This window comes from Pinus tabuliformis, chromosome 8 (assembly GCF_031772625.1).
Source record: "Pinus tabuliformis cultivar Carrire ecotype Pingquan chromosome 8, CPIR1, whole genome shotgun sequence".
NCBI classification, from domain to species: Eukaryota; Viridiplantae; Streptophyta; class Pinopsida; order Pinales; family Pinaceae; genus Pinus; species Pinus tabuliformis.
This window is the reverse complement of record NC_142294.1, coordinates 1,010,936,956-1,010,954,923: the sequence shown is the minus strand read 5'-3', so window position 1 is coordinate 1,010,954,923 and position 17,968 is coordinate 1,010,936,956. Positions and strand designations below refer to the sequence as shown.

The window sequence follows — 17,968 nt, the reverse complement described above, 5'->3', positions numbered from 1 at the left end:
AGTGTTTAATAAGGTAAATTAAGGATAGGGAAAGGTGTATGAACATCAGGATACAAGTTTTACTAATGATTTTACCGTCCAAGAGAAATTTCCTTCAAAACCCTAGGAGAGGGAAATGAACTTTGCCTAGGCGCAACTGAAGCATGAATGAGGTGTAAAATGACCCATTGGAACCTGACATGATGATGAAAACCTATAAATGATGGTACACTCAGCTGAATGGTGACATGGACTACCATTTGGACAATTTTGAAAGGAGTAAAAGCAAACCCTAGACCTAATACCTAGTGACCAAATTTTTCTTGAAGACTCACTGAAATGACAAAATTTGACCTTGACACCTTAAAATCACTTTGTAAGAGCATGTTTGATCATTGGAGGAAGGATGCAAAGACTGACACTAACAGGGCCAGGACCATGCCCAATCACGAAGCGTTGTCGGTGAGTCAGGTTGTTTGGGAATGCAACCCTAATTGTGTTTAGATTTCTTCCAAGGTTAAATATGGGTGAGATACCAATAGAGAACAAGTACCACAAGGGAAAGATGAAAAGAGAGTTAAATAGTGCTTGAAATTTCTGGGAGGGAAGTGGATGAAGGCTGAAGAAATGTCTTGGTTAGATGTGGAACGACTCAGGCTGGTCCGCCGCTCGACTTGAGGTGAAAACCAACACGGGCTGCTGCATCGTCACAAGCACAGGTGGATTACTATCTGCCAGTTTTCCATTATGGTGGTCGAGGAATGAATTGTGCACCCTTGTGGTGGGTCGTGTGTACCTGTGTGCTCATGGTGTTGGTTGGTGGTCTTTTGATTCGACCCATCTTGAAATACGGACCAAGGAGTCTAACATGTGTGCAAGTGGGTGGGTTTGAAAACCTGTGAGGCACAAGGAACTTGCCAGGAGAGATCCGCTTTCTAGGGGGTGCATTGTCGACGGACCATGAGCTTATGTGAAGGGATTGAGTGCGAGCAAAGTTGTTGGGATGCGAAAGATGGTGAACTATGCCTGAGCAGGGGGAAGCAAGAGGAAACTCTGGTGGAGGCTTGTAGTGATATTGATGTGCAAATCATTCATCTCACTTGCGTTTAGGGGTGAAAGACTAAGCGAAACATCTAGTAGCTGGTTTCCACTAAAGTTTCCCTCCAGACAGCTAGAGCTCACATGAAAGCTTTATCGGGCAAAGAAAATGATTAGATGCATCGGGAGGGTAATTCCCTCAACTTATTCTCAAACTTTAAATAGGTAAGAGGGTGCGACTTCTCCCTTGAGCCATGCCATGGAATCAAGAGCTTCAAGTGGGCCATTTTTGGTAAGAAGAACTAGCGATGCGGGATGAACCAAAAGTCGAGTTACAATGCCGAATTGTGCGCCAAGCCAGATCCCACAAAGGGTGTTGATTTATTAATATAGCAGGATGGTGGTCATGGAAGTCGAAATCCACTAAGGAGTGTATAACAACTCACTACCAAATCAACTAGCCCCGAAAATGGATGCCTCTGAAGTGCGCAACCTATACTCGACCGTCGGAGAAATTACCTGGCTTCAATGAGTAAGAGGACACAGGGGTCATTAAGAAACCTCGGGCGTGTCCTTGGGTGGATCAGTCCCCAGTGCAGATCTTGGTGGTAGTAGTAAATATTCAAATGAGAACTTTGAAGACTAAAGTAGGGAAATGTTCCATGTGAATAACACTTGGACATGGGTTCTCGAATGGGACATGGCAGCAGGCGGAAACGTTAGTGTTACAGGGAAAAGTGTCTACACAGAACTGCTTATCCCACTAATGTGTGATAGCTACCTTAGAAACAAACAAAGTAAAGCTACTTTCGTTTTTCCTTTATGAAATATAGATGAGAGAAGAAAAAAGAAGACCAACCTCTGTCTTGCGCTAATCTCCTAGTTCGATTCCTCTCTCTCTTGATAGTCTTTCGCTACTTGTTGCCTTGCACGCCCAGCTTCACAAAGTACCTGTAAGATCACATTAGCATAGCACTATACAAGAACATGGATCTATAATCATAAGCAATCTAGGATCAGATGTAAATTGACTATACAAATGCATAAAACATAAATGACACAAGAGTATAGAGGAAAACTTGAATAGCTTTTATTGATAAACAAGAAAGAACCGAGGGAGTTACAACCAGTTGTTTTGACCCAGCATCATCCTCTCAGCAAGGAAGCCCCTCTTCACCTCATAGAAAGCTTAGATCACCCAACAATCTGATGTTGTCTCAAGAAACCAACAACAATTCCTTACAATATGCAAAATTCCAGCCTCCGGATCTCTGGGATTAGGGATCCATATATAGATATCTGTAAGCGAGATGAGTCAGCTTGTGATTTGATTAGTGTCTTCCCTCTGATAGTTCTTTCTTCCACTTGGAGATTGATGATCTCTTACTCATCCTTGGTCGAATTCAGAGAGGCAAGTGTCACAGAAGAAGTTTCTGGAAGTTTTCATGCCTCTCCACCTTGCGGAATGACACTGCAATTTGTCACTTCTCACCCATCGCACCCCATAGAAGGGATTTTTGAAATGCAATGCACCCACATAGTGTATTTAGGTGAGATGCAACGCACTTTGCCTATGGAGCAGCTGAAATGATCCTGTTTTGACCAGTTCTGAGCAGTTTTTTATGGAGAACTTCTGGGAGAAGCTGTAATCAATTGACCTTGTTCCTTTAGGGGTTAGAACAACACTTTTAGGGACTTAGGAGCCCTTGTTTTATGGACATTTCATGCTTGGGGTTGTAGTTCCCAAAAATGTCTATAACAGTTGCCCCCTAAAGCATGAGGTTATTAATCTTTTGATGTCGGGTGAAATGCTTTATTATGAGGATCTGAAGTTCTTTCAAGCTGGGAGGAGACCTGTAATAAGATACAATACAATACATTATCTTCATAATATTTTCATGATCTAGCTAAGGTGGGCATTCCCATGCTCAGCTTAATAAATTCATTTTCATGTACATAGAACAGACAATCGTCTGAGTATACACTGATGATTCTGGTAGAGCCATCATCCTTTTGATTGGATGATTATCTGTGTAGAAATGATGTACATTTGATGTCTTTATTTCCCTGAATATATATAGCAGCCCAGATGGATGAAACTAGATTCGAGGTCTTCAATATCGTTCGATATTCACTCGAAGTTCAAGTCTATCCATGTGAGAGATGTTCTAGAGTCGAACATGGAAAGATGTCGCCTGATTACCAGCCAATGATATAAGTTGTTAACAAGCGTGAGAGGAATCACCGATAATGATAATGACCCTCAAGGTACTGTAGTAAAATTCACATGGTGTGAATAAAGGACTTAGCATCACACACCACGCAAAATCTTTCGGTCGAAGGCCATTGATGTAAACCTGTCGTCGGAAGTGAGAAACTTGCCATTCAGGCATGCAAGCTTCAAAGTACTGAACGGGGTGTTCCTAGATCGACTTCTTAGATAATGAGCTGATGTCGACAAGAAGCGATCCGTCACAGGAGGGCCTTAATGAATCCCACATCAATGACACGGAACAGAGCAAATGATTTTAATGGAGGTGAAAACGATCTGATGACATACGGTTCAGGGTGGCGGTCATGAAAGAATGGAGTGTAAATGTATTGTAGCGGGTGAGACACAGGTGAATTCTCTGAATGACTTCTCTTGAACATATCGGCGACACTGACGTTATGACTGGTAGCATTAACCCCAAATGTGGATGGTGTGATGGGACCATGGTTATGTGACCGGTGAATGAAACAACCCAACCTGACTTGGATGCAGAGTGAAAGTGCCATGTTCAAGAGCGACTTGCTACCAATAAATTTTCTTCAAGTTTTCTTCCCAATTTTCCCCAATCATTGCTAACCAATACCTCTTTATTTTTGTCAAGCTTAAGGAGGATAACATATGCTTGTTCTATAATTTTCCCTTCGGGCAAACCCATCGCTATGTTTTAACAAGCCTAGCGATAGTGAAACTCGTTCTTGTCTGCTATGGACAAGTTTGTCGCTATTAAGTTTTAACGAGTTTAATGACAAAGATAACTTGGTCCTTTTCAATTTTAGAGAGTCTGAAAAGGAATGTAAAGGAAACTCCAAAATTCCTTTTTCATCATCTAATCCCTTAAGTCCGAAAAAAGCATAAAACAATACAGAAGGGATGAATTTTCGATACTTTTAACGAGCCGAACAAAACAAGCGCTCGATCCTTTTGTGTAATAATCCCTCAGGTCCAAAAAGATTAAACTTTAGAGGAGGGATAGCACTTCCGGTCCCTTTAACGAGCTAGAGAGGCCAATGGCTCGGCAATCTTTTCATATTTTACGAGTCAGTTGAAAAGAGCTTAAAGGAGACTCGTCTTTTGAGGAACAAGTGATAAAATTGGGTAGCAGCTGATTCCAGGTAAGGTTTGGAATTTTCCAATCACGACAGCGTTACAAGGATGGCTAGTGAGATCACTCTTCGTAGCTGTTCCTCAAAAGGGGTAAACAATCAAATGGAGGTGAATGATCGGCCAATACAGAGTGGAGGTGATGATGAGAACACGACCAAGGCTTTTAAAGGCTGAAGTACTACATTCACGATGGTTATTTACCGGGAAATAGTTCATTTTTTAATGAGCTTAAACATGGGGAGAAACATTTGCTCATGGCTTATGTTTATTTTTTAGCGAGCTTGAACTATGCGCTAAAACTGCTCGATGCAATGGTCATTTCTTGACTTTACCATAAATATCTTTGTTCTTTCAAATATTGTACTGCATTTTCAATTGCTTCATCAAACTAGTTAGAAATGAAAAATACATGTTTGAAAAATGAGTTAGAACACTAATATTTTACTCGAATTACGTAAAAAGTAATGTAAAAGTGATTTTACCTTTCATTTTACCATTTCATTTGAACTTTGGTTTGTTGGAGTATTTGCTGCAGTATTTGCTCAATGCTTGGGATCCTACCAACTAGGTGTTCCAGATTTAGTACTGCCGGCTGGCGAACAGTGGGGAGCCATTGGTAAATTCTTTGACCATATCCCTGTTTATCATTTTTGTTTTATAATGTCCTAGTGCTTTATTCTGTCAAGACTTAATCAAACTCATGTGTTCATGCAGATGTTGGTCTCGTTCGGCCAGTAGTACGCCTGAGAGTGCCAGCTGCTGCCCCAGCAGGAGAGGCTGTTGGAAGGGCTATCCTTCACGACCTCGATGTCGCCGAGACTCTCATAGCATTACAGGAACAGGTTGAGGGCCTCATTCTTGGTATTCCAGATGTGAGGACTGATGAGCTTCTCTTGTGGTTGCAGTGACATACTACTGGTGTGCCAAGACGATGGACTCAGCTCTTACGCATGATCGCACATGTTGTGACTTGCTATCACGAGCATCATTAGACTAGGGTGCCCCCTAGCGTTTTGAGTTTTGGGTCATTTGACCAATTTTGTCTTGGTTATAGAACATTATGTGTAAACCATAAACAATTATATATATATTTTTGATTTTCGAAGCTTTATTTTGGTTAAGTTACATGATCCAAATGCAAATATTGATGGTATGCTTCTTTTTATAAATGTTTCAAATGTCTATCTAACACATAATTTGCCAATGAGTCAGTTAATGCGTTTAAGGTTCTGGAAATATTCTGATATTGAATAAAATCAAATTGTCTTTCCAAAATCTTAACCCTTAGGAACATGCGATAAATAGCTAGATTTTGGACAGAGTAGATACCAGTGAGTTGTAGTATGACGAGTTGTGAGTCTAGCCTGAAAATCAGTCGGCGTGTACCATGTGTGATGGCATCAGAGAGAATTTCTATCAACGCGCTATATTCAGCGATGTTATTCGTTGATCAACCAATACATACCCCTCTGAAACTTACTAACTCACCGCTTGGATAAAAAATGGCCCAGGCCGCGGAAGATAGGTTCCGCGAACTACGACTCGCTCCGTCGGCATATCCAACACATGACTCCAATAGGTTTTACATCTACAATAAATGTAAAAAGTGGATTACTTGACCAAAACAAACACTTTAGCGAAAACAAAAACATAAAAAAAGCATACAGGTTACTATACTGAATCACGCATAATAGCGCTTGAGGTACAACCCGTTACGAGGTTGTGCCAGTGGAATTCCGTCATAATCCATTAACTCGTAGGCTCCTTTTGCTAACACTCGCTTAACAATATAGGGGCCCATCCATAAAGACTTGAATTTACCTGCCCCCAATTTATCGGATTCTTTGTCATAAAGCAAGACCAAGTCACCTTCTGAGAAGACACGGGGTTTGACATTCTTGTCGAACTGCGCTTTGACTCGTTTCTTATGGGCTTCGTTAGCCAAAGTAGCATCACGACGGGTTTCATCCAATTGGATTAGTTCCAAGAAACGAGCCTCCTCTTCTGAAGTTCCAGGGAGAAGGTCAATTGTGAGTTTGAGTGACGAGATTTAACACTGGATTGGTAAGACTGCTTCCAGGCCATATACCAGTTCGAAAGGTGTAAACCCGGTTGCATTCCTTACCAATGTTCGGTAAGCCCACAAGGATGAGTACAGGATTAGGTGCCAACTTCTTTTGTGAACTCCAATCATCCTTTGCAGCATGCGCTTCATGACCTTGTTGATTGCTTCAACTTGTCCATTGGTTTTGCGGGTAATATAGAGTAGAGTTGTTGTGAGACAACCCTAGTTTGGCGACTAATTCGACCATCATGTGATTGCAAAAATGCGATCCATGATCTATGACTATAGCTTGTGGGACGCCAAATCTGGCGACTACATGATTGAAAAAGAAGAGGGCAGTTGTTTCACCAGTATTATCTAATGTAGGCATCACCTCGCCCATTTGGTAAAATAGTCAACTGCGACTATGATATACCCATGCCCCTCGGTCGAGCTGGGGTTACATGTCATGAAATCGATGCCCCATTTGGCGAATGGCCCGATAGCAACTATTGGCTGCAGAGGTGCGGGTGGTCTTCTGGTTTTGCTATCGAAAATTTGACAAGAATGGCAACTTCATGGGTGAGGCACCTTCTCAGAACCGTATCGATACCACGACGGTATAGTGTATCACCGATGATCATGTAGTATTTTGCTTGGTATCGAATACGTTTTTGTTCGGAGTGAGAGGTATTTTGCCTATATTTTTGGGTTTGGAGATAAATGATTATATTCCCATACCACAGATTGCTTGAAGATATCAGAAACAAATTTTCGTCCACGATTGTTTCTTTGGATGTTTCATCGTTGGATGACGATGGGAGATCGCATAATAATTCCGTAAAAACCAGAGATTTCTTTGACTTGGATTTTACAAATTCCAGATCAAACTCTTGTAGAATTTCTATCCATTTTGAATATTTGCCCCCCAGCAACTGTCGCGACAATATATAAGTCATGGGGTTGCAACTGACAGAATGGTAGTTTTTCAAAAGAGGACATAGTGTCAAAATCTCTGTATCGCTTGAACAGCTGCAAGCACTAGCTTTTCAGCATAAGAATATCTGCTCTCTATATCATTTAAGTTCTTACTTAAATAATATATAAGATGTTCAATTTCGTTGTCTTCTTGAACTAAAACCATTGTGATGGTTGTATCCGCTGCAGCTAGATACATGTTAAAGTCTTTTTGATAATTAGGAGCGTACATTAATGATGCTTTCATTAGGGATTCTTTTAAAGCATCAAAGGAAGCTTGCACAACCTAATCCCAGACAAAGGGTACTTCCTTTTTCAAAAGACGCGTATAACCTTTAGCAAGTTCGGCGTAATTTGGAATGAACCTCCTCAGAAAGTTTGCTTTCCCTTGGAGTTTCTGAATCTGAAGCAAATTTGAAGGTGGAGGCAAATTTATGATTGTCTGAACCTTACATGGGTCGAGACGAATCCCGTCTTTCGAGACTACAAAGCCAAGTAAACAACCAGAACTGACACAAAATACACATTTGTGTGGATTTAGTCGTATTTTGTAGTGTCGACAACGTAGAAATATCGCTCTTAAATGCTGCGGATGATCACTCCGCTTTCACAAATGAGCCGGAAGGTCGTCGAGGTATGGTTGAACGATGTTTTTGATGTCATGGAAGGCATTATTCATTGCCCTCTAAAACGTTGCCCCTGTGTTCTTTAAACAAAAGGGTAATTTTCGATATGAAAACGTGCCCCACGGACAGATAAATGCAGTCTTTGACTGGTCCTGTGGGCGGATATTTATTTGATTATACCCGGAGAATCCATCCATGAATGAAAATATTTCACATCCAGCGCATTCATAAATTATCTGGTCGATGAAGGGTGTAGGGTAGTTGTCTTTTGGACAAGCTTGATTTACATCCCTATAATCAAAGAACACTCTAATTGTTCCTTGCTTTTTCATAACAGGGACAATATTCGATACCCAATCGGTCAGAGGAACCGGGTAAATGAAACCAGCATGGAGAAGTTTTTCAACTTCTGCCTTAATGGCAGCGGTTTTCTTGGGGTGCACCTGCCATAGCCGTTGTCGTACTGGTTTGACATCTGGATACATCTTGATTTTGTGTTCAACGATACTCAAGTCAATGCCTAGCATTTCACTATATGTCCAAGAAAAGACATCTCTGAATTCACGAAAAAGAGCGTTATATATTTCTAGTTCTGAAGGAGAACAACCTTTGCCAACATAAATATTCTCTACAACATCTGTTTTGGTCAAGATATTTATGGCGATAGTCTCTTCAATGTTGGACAAGTTTTTCTCGGAATCCACCGTGTTTACAGTATTTGATAGGAAATCAAAAACTGAAGGATGATAAAGGTCATCAGGAGTATTTTCTTCACAATCCAGAAGAAGGGAACGATGGTGGTAATCATCCCATGGTGCCCCTTCAATTACCATTAATTGAACAATTCCTTCGTCGGTGAAATGCACTCATGACCAAGGATTTGAAGGGGTACCATATTCCTTAGACCTATCTATCCAAACGCTTGATGAGCGTTGATTTGGATTTGCCTCCCATGCTAGGAATATTGATTTCTACAATATTTCTGTTGGGCTTGGAGGCAAAACCTGCGCATGATCCATGTCGATATCGTTTTCTGAGATCTTTTTAGAAGATATCATATTGGAGGTTCCTACCGACGCTACTTCCACCAAATTGATTAGAGGTGGAAGGGTGAAAGTTCCCATTAATATAGGATCTTTTAGTAGGCCTACTCCGATATTTTGAAGTGAATGGGGGCTTCCATGGATCATTGGAATGCTTCCCATAACTTGAGAACCATTGGGGAGGAAGTTTTGTTGATCGAAAATTGTAATCCCTCCTTGAAAGGGAAATGCAATATTCCTAAAATAGGTTGACACAATAGCAGCCATAACATATATCCATGTTCTTCCCAGTAGGATGTTGTAATCGAGATTTCCATCGATTACCTCAACATCTATTTCTACTGCTTTCCCTCCTAGTTCAACCTTCAAGTTACTTAGAATACCATATGGGGTATATGTTTGTCCGTCAAATGCTTTTAATGTCGTTGAAGATCACCACAAGGTTGGAGATCCTAAAGTTTTCCAGCAACTCATCGACATAATACATGTAGATGCCCCCTCATCAATAATTGTTCTATGAACAGTTTTGTTGAGGGCTTTCACTTGAACGAGGAAAGCTAGTTGAGCTGGTAACTGAGGATCGTATCCTTTATGATCGAAGGATACAAGATTGGAATCCTTTGGGTCTATCCCACCAATGGCTGATAATAAAGCTTGCTTTTGGGATGGGCAATTTTGTAGTACCTCAAGAGTCGACATAGCGGATGGCGATTGGGCCAAATCTTCCACTATATTATAATGTTGTGCCGCTCTAGCTTGTGGATTAAATGTCGACTTGTGTACTACTCCCTTTGGAGGCTTTATTGTCAACTCGGGAATGATGGGTGGTGCAACTTCTGTCGAAGTTGTTGTCGAACTACTAGGTTGATCTTTATCCTTGTTGTTCGACAGTTGTGGATTCCCATAATCTTTGTTTCTTGTCGATATCAAAGCATCATTTTGCTATTTGGAAACCAAAAAAATTAGCAATTGAGATGGGGAAGCATTTCCACTGTCAACTAGATTTGTCCCTGGATTTGGAAATGGATCAGTTAATACTGCCGAGGTTTTTGAATTCTTGAAGAATTTTTTAAACTCAGCTATGTGTGGACAATTTGCGGTCCGATGATCCTCATCGCATATAAAGCATGGATTTTTTGGTTTCCTATTTCCAGGAGGGTTTGCAGAAGATTTTTTAGGTGATGATTCTTCCTGTTTCTTCTTCTTCCTTTTGCCTTTCTTCTTGCCCCCTGGTTGCTTGGTTTCTTTGCCTTTATCTGTCGATACGGCATTTACTTCCAAGGCAAGAAGTTCCTCTTTTGCATTTTGACCAGAAATCTTACGGGCCTTTTTAGATGTAGCCTTTTTTGATTTCATGTCTGTTGTGCCAATCACGCCATCGTCGGCATGAGAGTCATTGTTTGATTTAGGAGGAGGATGAACTGAGAATTCTGGTCTAGGAGCGTCAGGTATTTTATTGTAGAGCGTGCCAGATTGAGTGTAAAGCAAGTCCAAATATTGCGCACGAGTGATAACCTACTCTTCGGTGATGACTCCCCCTTTTGCCACATCTTCCATGATGGAAGGCATTAATGACTTAATAAACCATTCAGCTAAGAGCTGATCGGGAACATACTTTTTCACCATTCTACAATGACGTCGCCACTCATGTATATGATCAGATATGTGAGTGGCCGTCGTTTGTTTGAAATTGGTAAGAAGTTCTGTTCCCGTTTCGTACCTTATCGGTAACTGAAAATGGGTTAAAAAGGTTGTAGCTAGGGTACTGAAGTTGTCGAATGAAGCTCTAGGCAATTCGATATACCATTTTGTTGTCGGACCAGTTAATGTCCTTTGAAAAAGGCGAAGCTTAATCGAATCATCGTTTAGGGTGTTTGATGAACATTACAGATGAAAGGTCATCACATGATTCAACGAATCTTCACCTGATTTCCATTAAATTTAGGAATATCTGATGGAAGTTTATGTGGAATTTCTGGCCACCAAGGGGCGTAAGAAATTGGATCATTTGTTAACCGATTTAAATCAAGTAACTCTAAAGTCACCACGAAGGGCAACTGTTGATTCAGGTTAGGCGAAGCATACCCAGGATAAGATGGGATTGCCTGAGCAGTTGGTCTTTGCATACCAGCATAATGCATTTGATGCTGGTAACTCTGGTAAGGCTGGTGGGCATGACCATTGTAAAATGGTTGATTTTGACCATTTTGAATATACGACTGCCCACTATTTGCAAAGATTTGTTGCTCAGAACCTTGGTATACTTGTTGGAACTGCGGTTGTTGGTATTGCACTAGCCATGGTTGTGAAGCCATGTGTTGTTGCCCGATACTAACTGTTTGACCAAGATGAGGGGTAATTGTACCCATTTGTACCTGTGTCATTCCACCAGTCAACGATTGTGGTTGAGTCGCAGGGTCAAGGGGTTGTTGCATTACAACCTGAGAAACCTGAGGTTGTCATACAACAGGCAACGCTTGAACTTGCGACACCGTCACAATAGCTGGCGTAGTTGGTATACTTGACATAGGTAAGCATTGTTGCATCGAATATACAACTCTTGGTTGTTGAGGTAGTATCGATACCCAACCGCTTGATGTAATTCCAGCATAACCTGAATTTTTTTGTGAACTCCCGTATGGCTGTCCTCCCGGAGGGGATAATGAAAGGGTATAATGCCCCCCATACGGTGGTAATCAGGTACTTAAGGGAATGGTTTGCCCTCGAGGGCCGGACTGCCCAAATTGACCTCCAAATGGATCAATTTGTTGAGACTCAACATAAGAGTTTCTGGATATTATTCCGGATGAGCAAACAGGAATAGACCATACCGTCGAAATGGCCCCTGAGTGGGCTCCTTCTAGTGATTGAGAGCTAGTTGGGACAGATGGTATACCGACGAACATTGTTCGAGTGATAGCAGGAAGTTCTATTGTCGCTGTGTCAGATGACATAGTCCTATATGTTGACAGTTGTTCAGACATTTATAGTCTATCCAAAAGATTACCTAGCGATTCTTCAGGAGCTTCCGCTGGCGGTAGACTAATTTCTGATGAAGAAGGATATAGAGTGATCCCGACTCCAAATTGCGATGGAGTACTAGATGGAGGATCTTCCACAATCTCTTCTATAGCAATCAGACCAGGTGGAATGGGTAGACCGTCGGGTCCGTAGAATATTTCTGGTGCCGAAGAAGGTATGGGATCTGTAGCGATAGATGTTTGGGGAGCAACACTCTCTGAACCAGTTGTAGATGGAACTGGTTCAGTGATACAAGTGTTTACCCTCAAACTAGGATCAGTACCACTGTCCTTCTGTGGCTGCTGAACTTCTTCTGTAAAGGCAGGGATACTAGAAATGTTTGGAGTAACCAGAGTCTCTGATGTTGTTGGAACACTTTTTCTAACTTTACCAGGAGATTTGGAACCGGTTAAACGAGTTCGCTTTGTCCGTACTTGTTTCGATTTCAGAGACAAAGACGGTTGACTCGTAAGCCTCCATGAACGACGGGGTTTCAATTGACTTTCTTCCACGATTGCGGATTAATCGATCAACTAAAAATAAAGGGGAAGTATGTTTCCGAATTATATGGATTTTAGACGCTTTGACACAACTTGCTTTTTTAATTTTTAAGAGTCGAGAAAAAACAAAAGATGACTCTAGTCGCCTTCAATTTTTAATGAGCCTGAAGTGACAAGTGCTCAGATGGACCTTTTCCGTTAAGGAGTATGAAAAGGAACGAAAGGGACTGCTCTGGAAATCTAGGTAGAGGGATTACCAAACCAATCAAAAAACTGCAAAATACTTTTTACGATATGGCAGTCAATCTTCCTGAATGCTGTGTTCAATGGATTGTGATCGATAGGGTGGCAGACACGGCTTCCTATGGATAAAGGATTAAGCCTATTTTGGTTTCCCAAAATATACTCGACGGTACGTGGGAGCACAAGTCCGTACTGGTACTTATCGTCTCAAAGTGGAGGAATCACCCAAACATCGGTGAGAAGAACAGTTACCAGGCTTTACGACACCGGAATACGTCTCTAGCCTAGACTTCTAAATGTTGTGCGTTAGGTTCCAAAGCGTTGTTAGATTCATTGAATTTATTTTATAGTTGATCTTGTTTATGAAATTTGACTTTCAGGTTCACTGGGAGTTGTAGATGTATAATTCCTAAAATGCATTCTAAGATGATAAATAGTCTTTTATCTTCTTTGTGCAATGAAAATCCTAGCTACTAAGGAAGGAGAGACAATATTCTTTCACAAAGAGCAAAGAGCACACTCTAAATGCACTGTTCTAAATCAAACCAATCAATCAGTCTAAATTCAAATGCACATGCATGTATTTGTTTTCGGCTTTCTTAGTATGTGAATGGAAAAAGAAAGCTAATGCACAAATCTGAATTACTTTTCAAGCGACAACTACCAACAGGTTTCTTTTCGAAATAAAAAATGGAGACAATCACAACATTTTACGATTTGGAAATCAATACTTGCTTTCGACACTATAAGAATCACAAATTCAAACCAAATACAATAGTAACGGGATAACCGACTATCTATAGCAACCAAACTCTTTCCTATGACTGAAAATGACAGTTGCGACACTTTCAAATCAAAGGACGACGATATGATTACGTTACTTTTTACAAAGGAGAACTGAAAATGACTCAACAAATACACAAAAACATTTACAGTTCTTTTGTACAAAGGAGGCGGAATAACATCAAGGAAAAGGGATTTCAAACAGAGATATACTAATCACAGGCAGCAAAATTCATGAATAGAACTCGAAAGAATGAATCACAGAAACCAAAACTGAACAATGCCTTGTCTGGTCAGCGCACCTGTAACACAGGGAATTTGAAATGCAGTGCACCTACTACACTCTAGAAGTGCGCTGAATTTCAGATTCACAGGACAGTACCTGCGTTGGGCCAGAGACGATACTTTTCTTGGGTTCCGGGTCACAGTTTGTAGTTCAGTTCATGGGTTTTGGCTGAGAAAATGGTAATCAGTAATGCAACAATCAGGGGTAGATCTAAGGAGGATCTAAGAGCTACCACAAGGGGAAATTAGAGAGTTTGTAAATTAGTTGTTTAATTTATAAACAAATCCCGGAGATTGACTGAAGCAGAATTTATCTACTTTGCATTTTCATAGCAAATGCAGTTCGAAAGATACCTGGCTCGACTTCAGGCTCCGTCTGTAAGTTTATAAAATAGACAACAAGGAAGATAAACAAACAAAATAATTTGTCCCCAGCGGAGTCGCCATTTTGTTAGAGGGAAAAGTGTCTACACAGAACTGCTTATCCCACTAAGGTGTGATAGCTACCTTAGAAACAAACAAAGTAAAGCTACTTTCATTTTTCCTTTATGAAATATAGATGAGAGAAGAACAAAGAAGACCAACCTCTGTCTTGCGCTAATCTCCTATTTCGATTCCTCTCTCTCTTGATAGTCTTTTGCTACTTGTTCCCTTGCATGCCCAGCTTCACAGAATACCTGTAAGATCACAGTAGCATAACACTATACAAGAACATGGATCTATAATCATAAACAATCTAGGATCAGATGTAAATTGACCATACAAATGCATAAAACATAAATGACACAAGAGTATGGAGGAAAACTTGAATAGCTTTTATTGATAAACAAGAAAGAGCCAAGGGAGTTACAACCAGTTGTTCTGACCCACCATCATCCTCTCAGCAAGGAAGCCCCTCTTCACCTCATACAAAGCTTAGATCACCCAACAATCTGATGTTGTCTCAAGAAACCAACAACAATTCTTTACAATATGCAAAATTCCAGCCTTTGGATCTCTGGGATGAGGGATCCATATATAGATATCTGTAAGGGAGATGAGTCAGCTTGTGATTTGATTAGTGTCTTCCCTATGATAGTTCTTGGTTCCACTTGGAGATTGATGATCTCTTACTCATCCTTGGTCGAATTCACAGAGGTAAGTGTCACAGGAGAAGTTTCTGGAAGTTTACATGCCTCTCCACCTCGCGGAATGACACTGCCATTTGTCACTTCTTGCCCATCGCACCCCGTAGAAGGGATTTTTGAAATGAAACACACCCACACAGTGTATTTAGGTGAGATGCAATGCACTTTTGCTATGGAGCAGCTGAAATGATCCTGTTTTGACCAGTTCTGAGCAGTTTTTTATGGAGAACTTTTGGGAGAAGCTGTAATCAGTTGACCTTGTTCCTTTAGGGGTTAGAACAAAACTTTTAGGGACTTAGGAGCCCTTGGTTTATGGACATTTCATGCTTGGGGTTTTAGTGCCCAAAAATTTCTATAACAGTTAGGAAATCCGAAGACATCGTCGGGGGCCCTGGGAAGAGTCATATTTTATTTTTAACTACTTTCCCACCCTAGAATCGGTTCACCCGGAGATAGGTTCTAGCAGCTGGAAGATCACCACACTTCTTGCGATGTCTGGTATGCCCTTAGCGACCCTTGAAAATTTGGAGGACCGAGTACCATTCATTCCTAGTTGTACTGACAACCGCATCAGGTCTCCAAGGTGAACAACCTCTAGTCAATAGGACAATGTAGGTAAGGGAAGTCGGCAAGATGGATCCGTAACTTTGGGAAAAGTATTGAATCTAAGGGTTGGGCCTAGGGGTCTGTGCCCTCAACTCGTGGGCTGTCAGCAATCTGCTCGAGCTGCTCTCACGGCGAGGGCAGGCAGTCGCGTGCCGATTGGGCTACAGGCATAGAATTCCCCCTACCGAGGTATTTTCCATAGGTGGAGAAAAGCCAACTCAAAACTGCTATAGACAAGGGAAATCCAGTTGTTTAATTAAAACAAAGCATTGGGATGGTCCCTACAGATGCTGACACAATTTGGCTTCTGCCTAGTGCTCTGAATGTCAAAGTAAAGAAATTCAACCAAGCATGGGTAAACGGCGAGAGTAACTATGACTCTCTTAAGGTAGCCAAAGGCCTCGTCATCTAATTAGTGACGCACATGAATGCATTAAAAAGATTCCCACTATCTCTATCTACTATATAGAGAAACCATAACCAAGGGAATGGGCTTGGCAGAATCAACGTGGAAAGAAGACCCTCTTGAGCTTGACTCTAGTTCGACTTTGTGAAATGACTTGAGAGGTGGAATTTCCCCTATTTTTTTCCTTAAGGCATGTTTCAACAGGTCGATCCAAGTGGAATACTTTGTTAGGTGGGGATTTTGGCTAGGGCAGCACATATGTTAAAAGATAAGCATGTTTCCTATGATGAGCTCAACGAGAACAAAAATCTCATGTGGAACAAAAAGGTAAGAGCTCATTTGATTATGATTTTTCAGTATGAATAAAAACCCTGAAAGTGTGGCTTATCGATCCTTTAGATTTTATGAATTTGGAGCTAGAGGTGTTAGAAGATTTACCACAGGGATAACTGGCCTGTGGTAGCCAAGCGTTCATAGCGACATTGCTTTTTGATCCTTCAATGTCGGCTCTTCCTATCATTGTGAAGCAAAATTCACCAAGTGTTGGATTATTCGCCCACCAATAGGGAATGTGATTTGGGTTTAGAATGTCATGGGATAGGTTAGTTTTACCATACAGATGAACCACACTACAACAATAATTCAACTTAGTACAAGAGGAACCATTGATTCACACAATTGGTCATCACGCTTGGTTGCAAAGCTAGTGGCGGGAAGCTACCATGTGTTGGATTATGATTGAATGCCTCTATGTTAGAATCCATGCTAGAAGTAGTGCATTTCACTCTTTGACTATATCTTGACCCGCAGTAGGGGAATCCCTTTGTCACCCCCAGGGGCCTATGTCATTTTCAAACCGTGATCATGAAGCATCTCGGTAGGGGTAGCTTTGAGGTTCAATTCCAAATGCTCGTTGAGAAGAATCCTTTCTAGATGACTTAAATACATGACGGGGTATTATAAGTGGGAGAGTGGCCTTGCTGCCATGATCCACTGAGATTCATCCCTTGTTCACCTCAATTCAGAGCTTCTCTCTTGTCACACATTATTAAAATGAATTTGGACAACTCTCTCGCCTTTGCCTCTTCCTCCAAATGAAAAATTTTTATTGCTCACATCTCATAAGTGCTTTGCTTGAGGGCAGGAAATTTGGGGTTTCCACGTTGCGACGGAAAAGGTGTCGAAGCCTGGGAAAATTAGGGTTTCCATGTCTTGTCCCAGTGGCTAAAATTTGGCGTTTCAACATTGCAACAGAAAAGGCACCCAAGCTCGAGAAAATTGGGGTTTCCATGTTGTGCCCTGGCACCCACAATTTAGGGTTTCCATGTAGTGCCCTGATGCCCAAAATTTGGGGTTTCCACCCAGCACCCAAAATTTGGGGTTTCCATGTCACACCCCAGTGCCCAAAATTTGGGGTTTCAATGTCGCGCCACATCATCCACAATTTGGGGTTTCCATGTCACACCCGAGTGCCTAAAATTTTGGGTTTCCATGTCACGCCTCAATGCCCAAACCTAGGGAAGCTTGGGGTTTCCATGTCGTGCCCTGGTGCCCAAACATGGGGAAACTTTGGTTTTCCATGTTGCGCCCCAGTGTTGAATCCTGTGAATCTTGGCGTTTCCATGTCACACCACGGACAAAACTGATAGCGCAAAAGTCTAGAAAAACTTGGGGTTTCCATGTCCCACCCTTGATGGAACTACAAGTTTCCATATTTTACAGCACGATGGAAACTCAGGGTTTTCAAAAAAGCTCCAATGTGGGGAACTTGGGGTTTCCATGACGATGGAAACCAACTCACAAGTCTAAGGAACTTGGGGTGTTTTGAAACCGCTGTCCAAGTTTGGGGAACTCACGGTTTGCATGTCGTGGCATGCCTGGAACCACCGACGAAAACTACCCAAGCCTGGGAA

The 17,968-nt window shown here is 41.4% G+C and overlaps 2 pseudogenes; both read left to right on the top strand.

The window, feature by feature from the left end:
• Positions 1–211: 211 nt before the first annotated feature.
• Positions 212–1,787, top strand: LOC149238807 (25S ribosomal RNA; annotated as a pseudogene).
• A 13,856-nt stretch (positions 1,788–15,643) lies between these two features.
• LOC149238806 (25S ribosomal RNA) lies at positions 15,644–17,078 on the top strand (annotated as a pseudogene).
• Positions 17,079–17,968: the final 890 nt, after the last annotated feature.